Source organism: Agelaius tricolor, unplaced genomic scaffold, assembly GCF_023055355.1.
Source record: "Agelaius tricolor isolate 1412-34295 unplaced genomic scaffold, bAgeTri1.0.p SCAF_27, whole genome shotgun sequence".
In the NCBI taxonomy this organism is placed as follows: Eukaryota; Metazoa; Chordata; class Aves; order Passeriformes; family Icteridae; genus Agelaius; species Agelaius tricolor.
In genome coordinates this window covers 6,476,699-6,488,542 of record NW_027269287.1, presented here as the reverse complement: position 1 = coordinate 6,488,542, position 11,844 = coordinate 6,476,699, and the positions used below count along the sequence as shown (strand labels likewise).

Genomic DNA, 11,844 nt, shown 5'->3' with positions numbered 1-11,844 from the left:
CACAAGTGCACAAGTTATACTGCACAAGTTTCTTAAAAAATTACAGGGTACACTTTGAGAAAAAATTTTTTTTTCCATTTGGTATACATCTTAGTAAATTTTAGAACACATCTAGCAGAAGAAATCTTTCCACTCCCCGCTGACAGTGCTGGAGAGAGTTGGTGTCTATTTTCACTGAAAAAACTTAGTGCCAACCAACCACTAATATCTAAAGCACATGCTCCAAAATCTTGATGACATGAACTCTGCCTGCAGAGTGGGACAGCAGAGAAGTGTGAGAGGCATTTATTATGGATGGTGGGACAGCTTTCACTGTACTGTAATGATTCAAGACCTGCTCCATCAGGTTCTGCCACCATCTCACAGAAACAGAGGAGGAGGAAGCTCTCCATTGCTTTTCACCGGCAGTGGAGAGCAGGAGGAACCAGTGTCAGGACGTGCCCCCACCACCTCTCTCTGCCTACACAGGCTAAGTGGTGGCAAGGTCAGCAACACATCCTTGCAACTGGGGCAATGCCAGTCTAAATCTTCAAGAAACAGAGAAACAAGAAACAGAGAAACAAGAAACAAAGAAAAAGAAACAAAGCTCTTGTATGGGATCCTGGCCTTCCAGCAAGACTAAATCTCTTTGAACAAGAGCAAGATAAGGTTAGAGAGATAAGGAAACACATTCTCTCCTTCACAGTTTACAGTTTATTTATCAAACCCTTAGATCAGTAGTATATTGTGATGTTTCAATACCTTTTCAGTGTCAACACCATTAATGATGTGACACAAAGGACACGGCTGCAGAACAATATGGGAAATTTTTGCAGACCATGCCCCACCTGGAGATCTGAAGGAGGGTGTGTGTGTGCTAAATCAATCCTCCATGGGCAACTGCAAAGTATTCTTTGCAATTATCACCTAGGCCTCTTATATGACCACAGGCATGAAATGTCCAGGGAAGTGAATTCATGGTGTGTAGCTGGTCTGCAGTTGCACGAAGACCAGTGCCAGAATATTTAGGAGTTGGGCTGAAGACATTATCCACTTTTTGTGAATTAAAATATTTAAAATATAACCTTTGGAATAAAGTTGTAATGGAATACAGAATACATTTTATATTTGATCATCTGGTTCACAACATTTTGAAAAGGCTTATAAAATATAATAGAGGCTTGAAACAGTGTTCTGAATTTAAATGGTAAAGTATTTGCATTAGTGAGGTCTTTATCTCCCTTACAAATCTGATCTATCTGAATTTCCACTGAAATAAAGAGGATTTGAAGGACCATGCTTCCTCACTAGAAAGACAGTGAATTTTCTGAGATGAAGTGTTTTATTAGGTTCATCTTACGCACTGACTTTTTCAAACACAAGTAAACACTTTAAGAAGGACATTAAGCCACCATGACATAACACATAGAATAAACATGAAAAAAATATACCAGTTCAGCAAAGAGTAGGTCAGATATAAGGCAGTGTTAAGTGTCAGTTTAAATGAGTCCTAATAAAATGTCTCCCATGTTACCCAAAATCTAAGCACTATTATATTTTCTGAAAAAGCCTCTTTTTAGAAGTGTTTCCAAAAGAGCTGCTGGAAACAGCTGCCTTCCCCTCCATTTCTCTGCTGCATAAACTAATGAAAACAGTTCACAGTTGGTTTGGAGAGCACTAAGCGATTGCTGTGTTTATGAAATACTATTCCTGTTAGTCAAGGAAATGAGTTTGACTCACCAGCTTGTTTATGAGTTTTGCTGTATGAAAGCTACTGCTGACCTCAGACTGCTATTCCACCAGCACTGCTCATAACTTCTCTGGGGGGATTTGCACAAGTTCCCATTTCTGCAAAGATCTCTTGCTTATTTAGAGGCTGTGAATTTTTAACAGTATTCTTAAGGTATCATAGTGAAAGTGGGTAATGTGTAATAATACAGGCACATAATCACAAAAGTGCAGAGTAGCACCTCTAATATTTTTAATTAATTTACTCTGTGAGAGGATGATTTACTCTCTCTGATTGCTGACTTCCCATGCCAGTAAATATGCAACAGCAGAATTGCTGCCTCCATATTCAAGAGTCCCACCACAGACTTTAAATTCAATCAATGTCTTAACAAATATAAAAGTTAGCTTTTTTTATCCAAGACAGAGAAACTAAAAGGTGAACCCTCAAGGATTTTGAGTAATTAGGATTATTGGCTTGAAACAGACCGAGGTCTCAGTATTGCCACAGTAATAAAGTTAGCTTACTCGAGAAAAGGGAAAAAAATAGTTGAATCACTTGCAGAAATCTTAGTTTGAATGCTTCTTTTCTGGCCTTTACTTTCTACTCGACACATGCTGAAAAACTTTATAAGACTTGTCCCCCTCTCCCTTCCAGGAGTTCATAACACATGACTTCATTCACATTCACTTGAGGCTATTGTTCTTCTTTCCTTTGTTTTTACCTAGCATATCTTGTAAACTGAGGCTGGAAGTTAAGACCATCACAACCCATACAAAATACATTTCAGCATGAGTCAGAGGTTATTTTTTTTTTCAGCTGAAGGGAAGTCAGAACAGAAGATAAACTACCATCCATCTTCTATACATAAAATCGACTAATGAAGATATGGTAAGAAATTTGCACATTTGTGTATTGGTAATGAAAGTACAACTGTGTGGCTTGTTCGCAGATGCAAACTTAGACATTTGAATTTGTTTTGAATTTCAGCTTAGTTTCTGATGCTTCCAGGATTTTAGCTTCTTCAGTAAGCATAATGGTAACTCCACTGGAATTATTGAAGGAAGGGAGCAAAGAAAAATGAATCGCCAATTGCCAGCTCTTTTTTCTTCCTCCTTTCAGAGGTCTGAAATCTTAATTTCCTTTTTAAAGAATAAAAACTTTCAACCAAATTATATCCATTCTTTCTTCATAGAAGGGATGTTCTGTGCTCTGCCAAAAGACATTTAAATATACATTTCTCTTACCCTCTATGTACCAGGTTTCTCTTACTTTTTGTGCCCCTTGTGATTTCGGTGGGCCTAGTAAGACAGCGATGAACCTCACACACTTTTGCATGAAAACATCTGAAGTGTGGTTTTCCGTCCTGCTGGTGCTCAGCTGGCATTACAGTAAGGCATCTCGGGGAGTTAAACTAGCAAAAAAAACAGCACAAAAAGTAGTTTTGAAAATCAAGAACCACAACATCATGGCTAATATTCAGTAGGTCAATGCAAAGGATATCACCTGGCGATACCCTAAGCCCAGTTATATCAGATCCAGTTTGTTGTGTAACATTAATTTTCTGGGGCTTATGAGCTAGCTTTGAGCATGCTAGAAATGCTTCAAGCACAGCACAGTTCCTAGTGGCTGCCAGCAGCAGTAAATATAGAACGAAGCCAGCCTTTCCACAGTTCATATTGAGGTACTATGTCAACAGCCTGTGATCTGAGGAATGCTTTTTGGACTGCTGTCAAGTTCCTGAAGGACAGTGCAAAAACCAGGTCACAAGTGTGTCATGCTCTCCTGTTTCCAGCTTCTGAATCAAAGGGAAGGAAAGGGAGCAGGACTCAGTTTATCTACTCCTCCTCCTGTGCACCACTGTAGGTGCTGCACAAATATTCTGCAGCTGTAAGCCAGAGTTGACAATGTCCATGTGGTTCCAACTTCAGATGACCTTTTCTCAATACCTCCCCTATTCTGAGTTTGGCCAGGCTTTTAATATGCTAAAAAAACTGAAAGGATAAAACAAAATAAACCAAGAGCTCCCTCACATTGCTTGTGTGGGAAACTCATTCTTACCTGAGTTTATAGCAACTTAATGTCAGCCATAAAGTCCTGTTCCCCTTTGGTTTAGGCCTGTATGGCTGTCTACTGCCACACTACTCCACTTCTACTTGCAGCCTTCTGTCCCAGACATAATCAGGTAAGACAGGCTTCTATCATCCTCTTTGTTGGCCATTCAAATAGTGTCTATTTCTCTTCTTCTTCTCCCTTAAAACCAATCTTGTGTCAAACCTATCACCAGCCTTTTTGCTGAGAAACTCTTGATTTATCTCTCATGTGTGCAGATCCAGTGCGGTACCCAGAGTCTCAAAAGATGCATTTGGATAGTGAAGTCTGTGGAAACTGGTTTCAGCTGGAAGGACAAAGACATGTGGGGTCATCTTACCCTATAAAGATAATCAGACCATTAAGGGAAGTTTCATTCCTGGTTGGAGATAAGAGAAAACCTGGGCTGAGAGAAAAAAAGCCAGATAAATTAAAAGAAGAAACTGTGAATCACTGACTTTCAATATTAAAGAATGATTCATTCATTCAATTCATTCATTCATTTATTCAGTTCTTTGCAGAGGCAGGTTAATACACGTCTGTGGAGAAAACTCACTGAAGAATTGTAGGTTTAATGAAATGCATCTGCCATGTTTTTTTTTAAAACACAGAAATATTTTAATAAAAAAAAATCAAAATGGTGAAATGGTCATTTCCAACACACTTTAAAAATATTAAAACCAGATTACTTTCTCAAATTGGAGGGAAGTTGAGTGCTTTGACTTTAAATTTCTTTTATTTTCCACCATCAGTCTAAAGCAATTAATATTTTTTCAGCCAAGCAAATGTTGTAATGTAAATGCTAAGTGAGATTTTCCTTCATCACCTTAACAGCCACAAAACCCCCCTAAAAAGAAAAAGTTTGCAAAATTTTTTTTTTTAATTTTAAAGGAACCTGAATTCTGGTATTGACCTCTGCTTTTGTAATTCAGTTGTTTCACTTCAAACACCTCAAAATTTAATAGTCTAAAACTACGTTTTGATTTTAGAAATTCTCTCCCTTAAAAAATAACTCCAGACTGTTTAGATAAAAATGATAAAGGAGTCAGGTGCCACTTCATTTCACATCTTGTCATATATATTAACATATAGGAAAAGCAATTACCTAGGTTAAAGTACATCCCTCTTGGTGATGCAAGCTATAAGAAGAATTGGAGATAAGCTAAAGATCTGGCCTTACCCATGAAAAGTTGGAAACACTCCCATTAACAAGCTTTTATCCAAGATTTCCTGCAATTCACAGAGCTGAAGTTCACAAAGTGTTTCCAGACTCAGCAGTTGCACTCTGTAGGAACTGAATCTGGGTAAACATTCTCACCTCCAGACACAGAAGTGAGTTTCCCCCAACAATGTCAGTCAGTCCAGACCTCTGATCATGCCAATTTAGTGATAATGAGCTGCAGCTGGCTTTAAAACAAGAAAGGGAATCATGAGACCTGAAAACACAATTATACACAAAACTGATGGCAAAGCCAGGAACTTTTGCAAATTTGTCCAAGAGCTTTGGTTATTCAGCTAATACTGCAAACAAGGATTCTTTACCTGTCAGAATATGCTTCATCCATAATCAGAAGTCCTGCACATAATTTGGAGGCTTGTGTAAAGGGGCAGGGGGTCAAAGAACAGGAATTGTGTTGATAGTTTTTGTAATCTATAGAAATTAAAAGGAAAAAATTCAACAAGTTTTTAATTTAAATAAAAAATCATCACCATTGACACTATACTTTAAATCTATGTTGCTTGATAAGTATTTGCCTTTAGCTTGAATTAAATTATTCCAGAAAACTGTTTAAAACCAAAATGGATGAAAAGAGCTATAATTTTTTTTTTTTTTTTTTTTTTTCACTGGGGGAAGGGACTAGGATGCTTGTTTTGTTTCTGTTTAATTTTTTTTTGCTTGTTTGAAGTTCTTTTTTGGTTTGGTTTTCAGGTGGGTTTTTGTTGGGTTTTTTTTTTCTATTTTTTTCCTGTTTCTTTGCTTTTGACACAGTGTTGGGAGCAGAGGAAAAACATTGCTTGCAAATATCCTCCACCCCTCCAACCTCCAAAAAACCAGTGCTCCAGCTTCAGAAGCATCTTCCCACCACTGGGACCCCAGGCAGCCACAGACCCATTTACAAACAAGTAACACCATTAATGATGTTATTACATTATTATTTCCTATTTTATTACTTTGTTATTTTACTATTTCATTGTTTCATTGTTTTATAATTTCACTATTTTACTATTTTGTTGTTCCATGTTAATATTTTATTTTTCTTATTGTTATCATTGGTTTATTATTATTGTTCTTTTTCACACCACAACTTCCCAAAACAAGAAGCAGGGCGAGTCTAGAGGAGGCCATGATGATGATTAGAGGGCTGAAGCAAATCTGCTATGAAGATAGGCTGAGAAAGTTGGAGCTGTCCAGGCAGGGAAGGGAAGGCTCTGGTGAGACCTTAGACCTCCTGTCAGTGCCTAAAGGGGCTGCAGGAGAGCGAGAGAAGGACTTCTAATAAGAGTGTGGAGGGACAGGACAAGAAGGAATGCTTTGAGCTAAAAAAGAAGAGGATTAGATTAAATATTTAGAAGAAATACTTCCCTGTGAGGGCAGTGAATCCCTGGCACACATTTTCCAGAGAAGTTGTGAATGTGCCATGCCTGGAAGAATCAAGGCCAGATCAGACGGAGTTGTGAACAACCTTGTCCAGTAAAAGGTGTCCCTATTGATGAATGAGGGAAAAGTTCCCTTCCAACCCAAACCACTCTATGATCTGTGATTTTATGAATATTATTTATTGTTGCTGCAATTGTATTACTATTGGTGTTGTTATTCCCTTTGAAGATTTTTTAAAAGAGTTGAAATGAATGCACATTTATGCCAGAAAAAAGATAACAGGCTAAAGATAATGCCCCCGATGGACAGCATTTCCATAAATCTATATTGCAGGAAAAAAAAAAACATAAAAATCTCACGTCTTGTTTACTTCATCCTTACCTCCCTGTAAGTCCAAGATTTACAAGGTTATCACTGTCATACGTCGCAAAATTAGCATAGGGACAAAATCACCATAGTGGTGTCGCAAATCAAGTCTGCACTTGGCACAGGCTGTTGACACTAAGTGGCAGAACAAAGCAACAAAAGACATTTTCAGTCAATAACTGAGTTGCATTTATTCACTTCAGATTGTTATCTAAATAGATAATATTTCTGCTGTTCTCTTTTCTGAAATAACTCTTGTGTCTCCCTAAACATAATAAGGGAAGATTGACCAAGCAAATTACTTTAAGACTTCTAAATTATTTGCACAGAATTTAACAAGATGTTTGTTAGTAGTTCAGTTAATTAATCTGGGAAGTTATTGCCCTAAGAATGGCTAAAAATCAACAACTGTAGGTGCTGCTTGGGAAATGCTGATGTCTGAAAAATGCTGGCCTGAATTTCTGGCACAGATAAAGCTCCCCAAAGTCCCTGGCTCTGCATGTCTACTTTAGCAGTTAAAAGTTACTTGATTTTTCATTTGGTGATTTTTCCATCTCTGAAATGGAGCAAATGCTGCAGTGTCTTCCAAAGTGCTTTCAGAAGTGCTGTACAAAACACTGACTGACAATATCTTCCTGGGATGACTGGAAGGACAACTCAGCCAAAGGTCATGTCAGTGGATAATTAAAATATAAACACAACACTGGTTTGAGTACATTCTTTTGGGGTCATTCTTGCAGTGCTGAAAGGAAAGCTGTCTGTTTTTACTCCACCTGCTTTGCCAGGAAGAGGTATGATTTGAAGGACTCATGAAGGAGGAGAAGGGGACAGAAGAGTTGAGCAAGCAAAGAAGAATCATCAGGGCTTCCAAGGGTGGTCAAAGAGGACCATAGCCAGCACTTAATTTTACACAGCAGTTCCTCTCCCAGCAGCAGATCATAACATCATAAAATAATTTAGATTGGAAAAGACCCTTATCATCATCAAGTCCAGCCATTAACCCAGCCCTACCAAGTCCATCACTAAACCATATCCCTGTGTGAATATGTCAGATCTATCTTTTGAATACCACCTAGGGTGGTGACTCTATTACTTCCCTGTACAATCTGTTCCAGGACTTGGCAACCCTACTGGTGAACAAATATTTCCTAATATTCAATCTAAACCTACCCTGGAGCAACTTGAGGTTGTTTTCTCTCATCCTATTGCTTGTTACCAGGGAGAAGAGGCTGACACTCAAGATGAAGCAATTGTTAGAAACTGGAATACATCTTAGTTCTCTCAGCCTCATGGAAATCCAGACGGATGAAGTGCAGAGAGAGTTTCAGCTGCTGGGGAGACATACATTTTGTGGTATGTGTTTGATGGAGGAAGGCAAAGGGTCAACACGCATACAGAGCAAAGCGATGAGGGATGCACTCCACAGAGCTGCATGAGTGCAGCATCCGGCTTCCCAGCACAGGGTCACATGTGAGGGACGGGTGCTCCAGCAAACATGAGGTGTGAGGTACTTCAGTTAGGAAGAGGCCATGAAACAACTGGAAATGGCAGCACCCTTTTCCACATGGCAGGAGAACTGCTGGGCAGATGGGACATTTGTAGGCTTAGGAAAAACAGAACTGTGCTAGGTATAAGGGACTTCCCCCAGCAGCTGACTTGCACTGACTCAGACATTGGGTAAACAGCACCCTAAATTTCCTTCCTGATAAAAATCTCATTCCTCTTCTTTCCCAAGTGACCAAAAAATGTACTGATAAACCTGTTTAGGAGAAAACAAAGCTTTGAAGTATGGTAATTTCCTTGAGGGAAGGACATACATAGTTGTGTTGCTTTCTGCTGGTATCATTTTCTTCACAGTGGCTTTGTAGGGGATGCCATACACCTGTTTTGGATTTGTGCTGAACACAGAGTTGATAATATAGAGGTGTTTCTGCTGTTGCTGAGCAGGGCTAACACAGAGCCAAGGCCTTTCCTGCTGTTCATATTGCCACATGGAAGTGTGGAGTTCTTGGGAGGGGTCAGAGGAGACATGGCTGGGACGCTGGTGACCCCAACAGACCAGAAGGATATTCTCCACCATGTGGCATCAGGCTCACTATATAAAATCAGGGAAGGAGGAGGAAGAGGGTGACATTTTGAGTGATAGTGCGTGTCTTCCCAAGTGTCTATTTATGTGGTGGGGTCCTGCTCTCCTGGAGATGTCTGAACACCTGCCTGCCCATGGGAAGTGGTGAATCAAATCCTTGTTTTTCCTTGCTTGTGTGTGCAGCTTTTGATTTCCCTATCAAACAGCTTTTATCTCAGCCCATGAGCTTTTTGGCTTTTATCCCTCCAATCTCTCTGTGATTTCACTTGCGGAGAAGTGAGCTAGTGACTGCATGGGGCTTGGTTGCTGGCTGGGTGAAACAAAAATACCTCTAAAATCTTTCAGCTAAAGAGCATTTAGCAACACATTTTATCAGTTTCACAAGGTGCTTCCATTCTTCCTACTACATATCCCCATGTGAAAATAATCCAAGCCTAGCAAAACACCTCATTCAAACTCATAAAGACCAGATTAGATTGGTTAGATAATTTGCTTTCTGAGACTCAAAGACTGAGTCACTTTCTCTTCCTGTGCTGCCTTTGTTTTAGATTAGGACATATGAAGCTCATTGCCGGAAGTCATCATTACTGGGAAACGACATACTGGGAAACTACATGTTTTATTATTGGGGATTTTTTGTACTCACATGACCCTTGTTATATAATAGCTACACAAAGGAAAAAGAAAAAACCTACAGATGTGTCTGGTAACTAATGGAAAATGTAGAAACAAGGCAGCAGTTGCATAAGGCTCCTGGTATTGCCTCAAGTTGTTCAGACAAGGAGTTGTCCTCCTGCTCTCTCCCCCTTACAGGATGATTGTAACAGACTGCTTGCCATGCACTAGCACAGGAGAGGGCAGGAGGCAGGCCTGTGCAGCATGCACAAATCACCTTTTCTCTAACAGAAAGCAATAGAGCAAAGAATACAGCCACTGCTCTGTTAGCTCTCCCCACTGCATCCATCATGAAGCCCAGAGTGGCACTGCTCAGGAGCTGGGGCAGCACAAAGGAGCTTTGCCATCCCAAAGCTGTGGCAGAGGAAAGCGTCTATCTCCACTTGCTCAGCAAACTGCAAGTGTTTTCTCTGTGTAATCCAGGATGCTTGTGCAGAAGAGAGATGCTCATCACCCCTCTGCAGTGAAGCATCTAAAAGGAAAATAAAAGGACAAAAAATAGTTGAAATCAAGGTCTGCTCTGCTGATAAGAGTCCATGAATCTCAGTACTGACCCACAATTTCAAAATTTTGTGTGAAAGTTTGAACTTTGTTATTGTTTTCCAACAATTTTGAATTAAAATACTTTCATCTAAGGAGCTGTATATTTTATTTTAAGATAGGAAACTTAGTATTTGCAACATTTACAAAGTTGTTTTAAGTTTTCACAGTTTCAGCTAAGAAACATACCAGTTTACAATGTGTGATGAATCTAAATAATTTGCAATTTAATTTCTGCTCTTTAAATCAGATATTTTACCTTTGACTTTCTGATTCAAAAGTTCTTTGTACAGTAATAGTATTTTGGCACTACTAGTGTAAAAAATGGTCTTGCAACATAGTTACGTCATGACATGGCTTTCCTCAAATCACATCCCTCTATAGGATGTAGAATTGCTCCTTTCCACTTTCTTCCCAAGATTTATAGAAATTAAGAATACAGAAGAATGAAACTGAATTACCAAATCCATGATCTACATCCCACATCCAAAAGCACAAAATCACTGTGACATTTCTGCCCACCCAGAACTCAGCTTGCCAGGTAAGGTGCTTTCTTTTTCTAGAGGTCATAGAATTTGAACAAACATTGTAAACTTTTTTTCAAGTAGCAGAACATGTTTCTTAGAAGGATACTAATAAAAAGAGAAAAATAACAGAGCTCAAAGAAAAAGTCTTACTACACCTAGATTTATGTATTCTCTTCTGCATTTTCATTTTAAAAGTGGTGAGTTTTTGAATCCAGGTTACCATGGCACTTGTATTTTCTGTCAAAACCTTATTTTATACTTCAGTAAGTTTATACTTAAGTAAATTTACACTTTAGAGGAATGCATCTGATTCATACTTATTATTGACATATAGACTGATTGGTGAATCATATTTGCACACTTACTCAGCACTAACTAAACTTACCATTATTAACATGGTCATTTCTGGATCTATGTCCAGCACTCCATGACTTACCACATCAATATTGTAATTAAAGGTTTAAGGGAGTGTGAAGGTCTGCTTTGAAAACCCTCTACCTTTTCCAGTGAGAATGATATTTGTGATTAATTCTTTAGGTATTTTTTGGTTTTGAAAACTTTATTTTGCCTCTTTTTTAAATGAAAACAGACCCTACAAGCCAACACTGTGACAGTTTTGACTTTGTTTCACAAGAGACAGCTTACTTAGTTTGTATTTTTGGCTGTTACATTGAAGCTGAAGTTGTATAAAGTGTAATGAGACTATTCCAAGACCTTTTTGCCTGGAACACAGTAAAAACTTCATTAAGAATGCATCTTATTAAAACTGCCTCTCAGATTGTTGAAAAAAAATATTATGTCAACTTTTATTTTTAAATTTCTATCCATGTCTCTATAGAATATTAAAGCTTCTGAATGTTGATTTAGGAAATTTGTCTCAGTGATTTTTTTGGGAAGAGGATAGGTAAACATACTATGAAATTTTAATTACTACTTTTACTAACAGCCTCAAAGAAATTCTAAGAAATGGGAGCTTGGTCTTCATACATTCCACAAAACCCAAATATCATGCTAAAAAATTACTGATTTGGATATAAACTGCTAAAGGAAGTATAATATCAAAGATAATACATAATGTATAATTATATTAGTGTACTTTCCTTTATGTTAGGTGAATTATTGAAGTTTTCAAGAGGAAAACTAACCATGCCACTAGATTACAAAACCATTTCAGGTTTCTGAAGGAACATTTATGACTCAATGTTCTATTCTGCTCAAATATTTTTTGTTTGTGAAGAAGACACAAAAGAAT

The 11,844-nt window shown here is 38.3% G+C and overlaps 1 long non-coding RNA gene across 1 annotated transcript; it reads right to left on the bottom strand.

Moving 5' to 3' along the window:
- Positions 1–2,308: 2,308 nt before the first annotated feature.
- LOC139600410 (uncharacterized) lies at positions 2,309–5,652 on the bottom strand. Its single transcript, XR_011682516.1, has 3 exons — positions 5,342–5,652; positions 3,770–4,106; positions 2,309–3,122 (listed from the first exon to the last, which is right to left on the bottom strand). It is a non-coding gene; the product is annotated as an uncharacterized lncRNA (long non-coding RNA).
- Between the last annotated feature and the right edge of the window lie 6,192 nt (positions 5,653–11,844).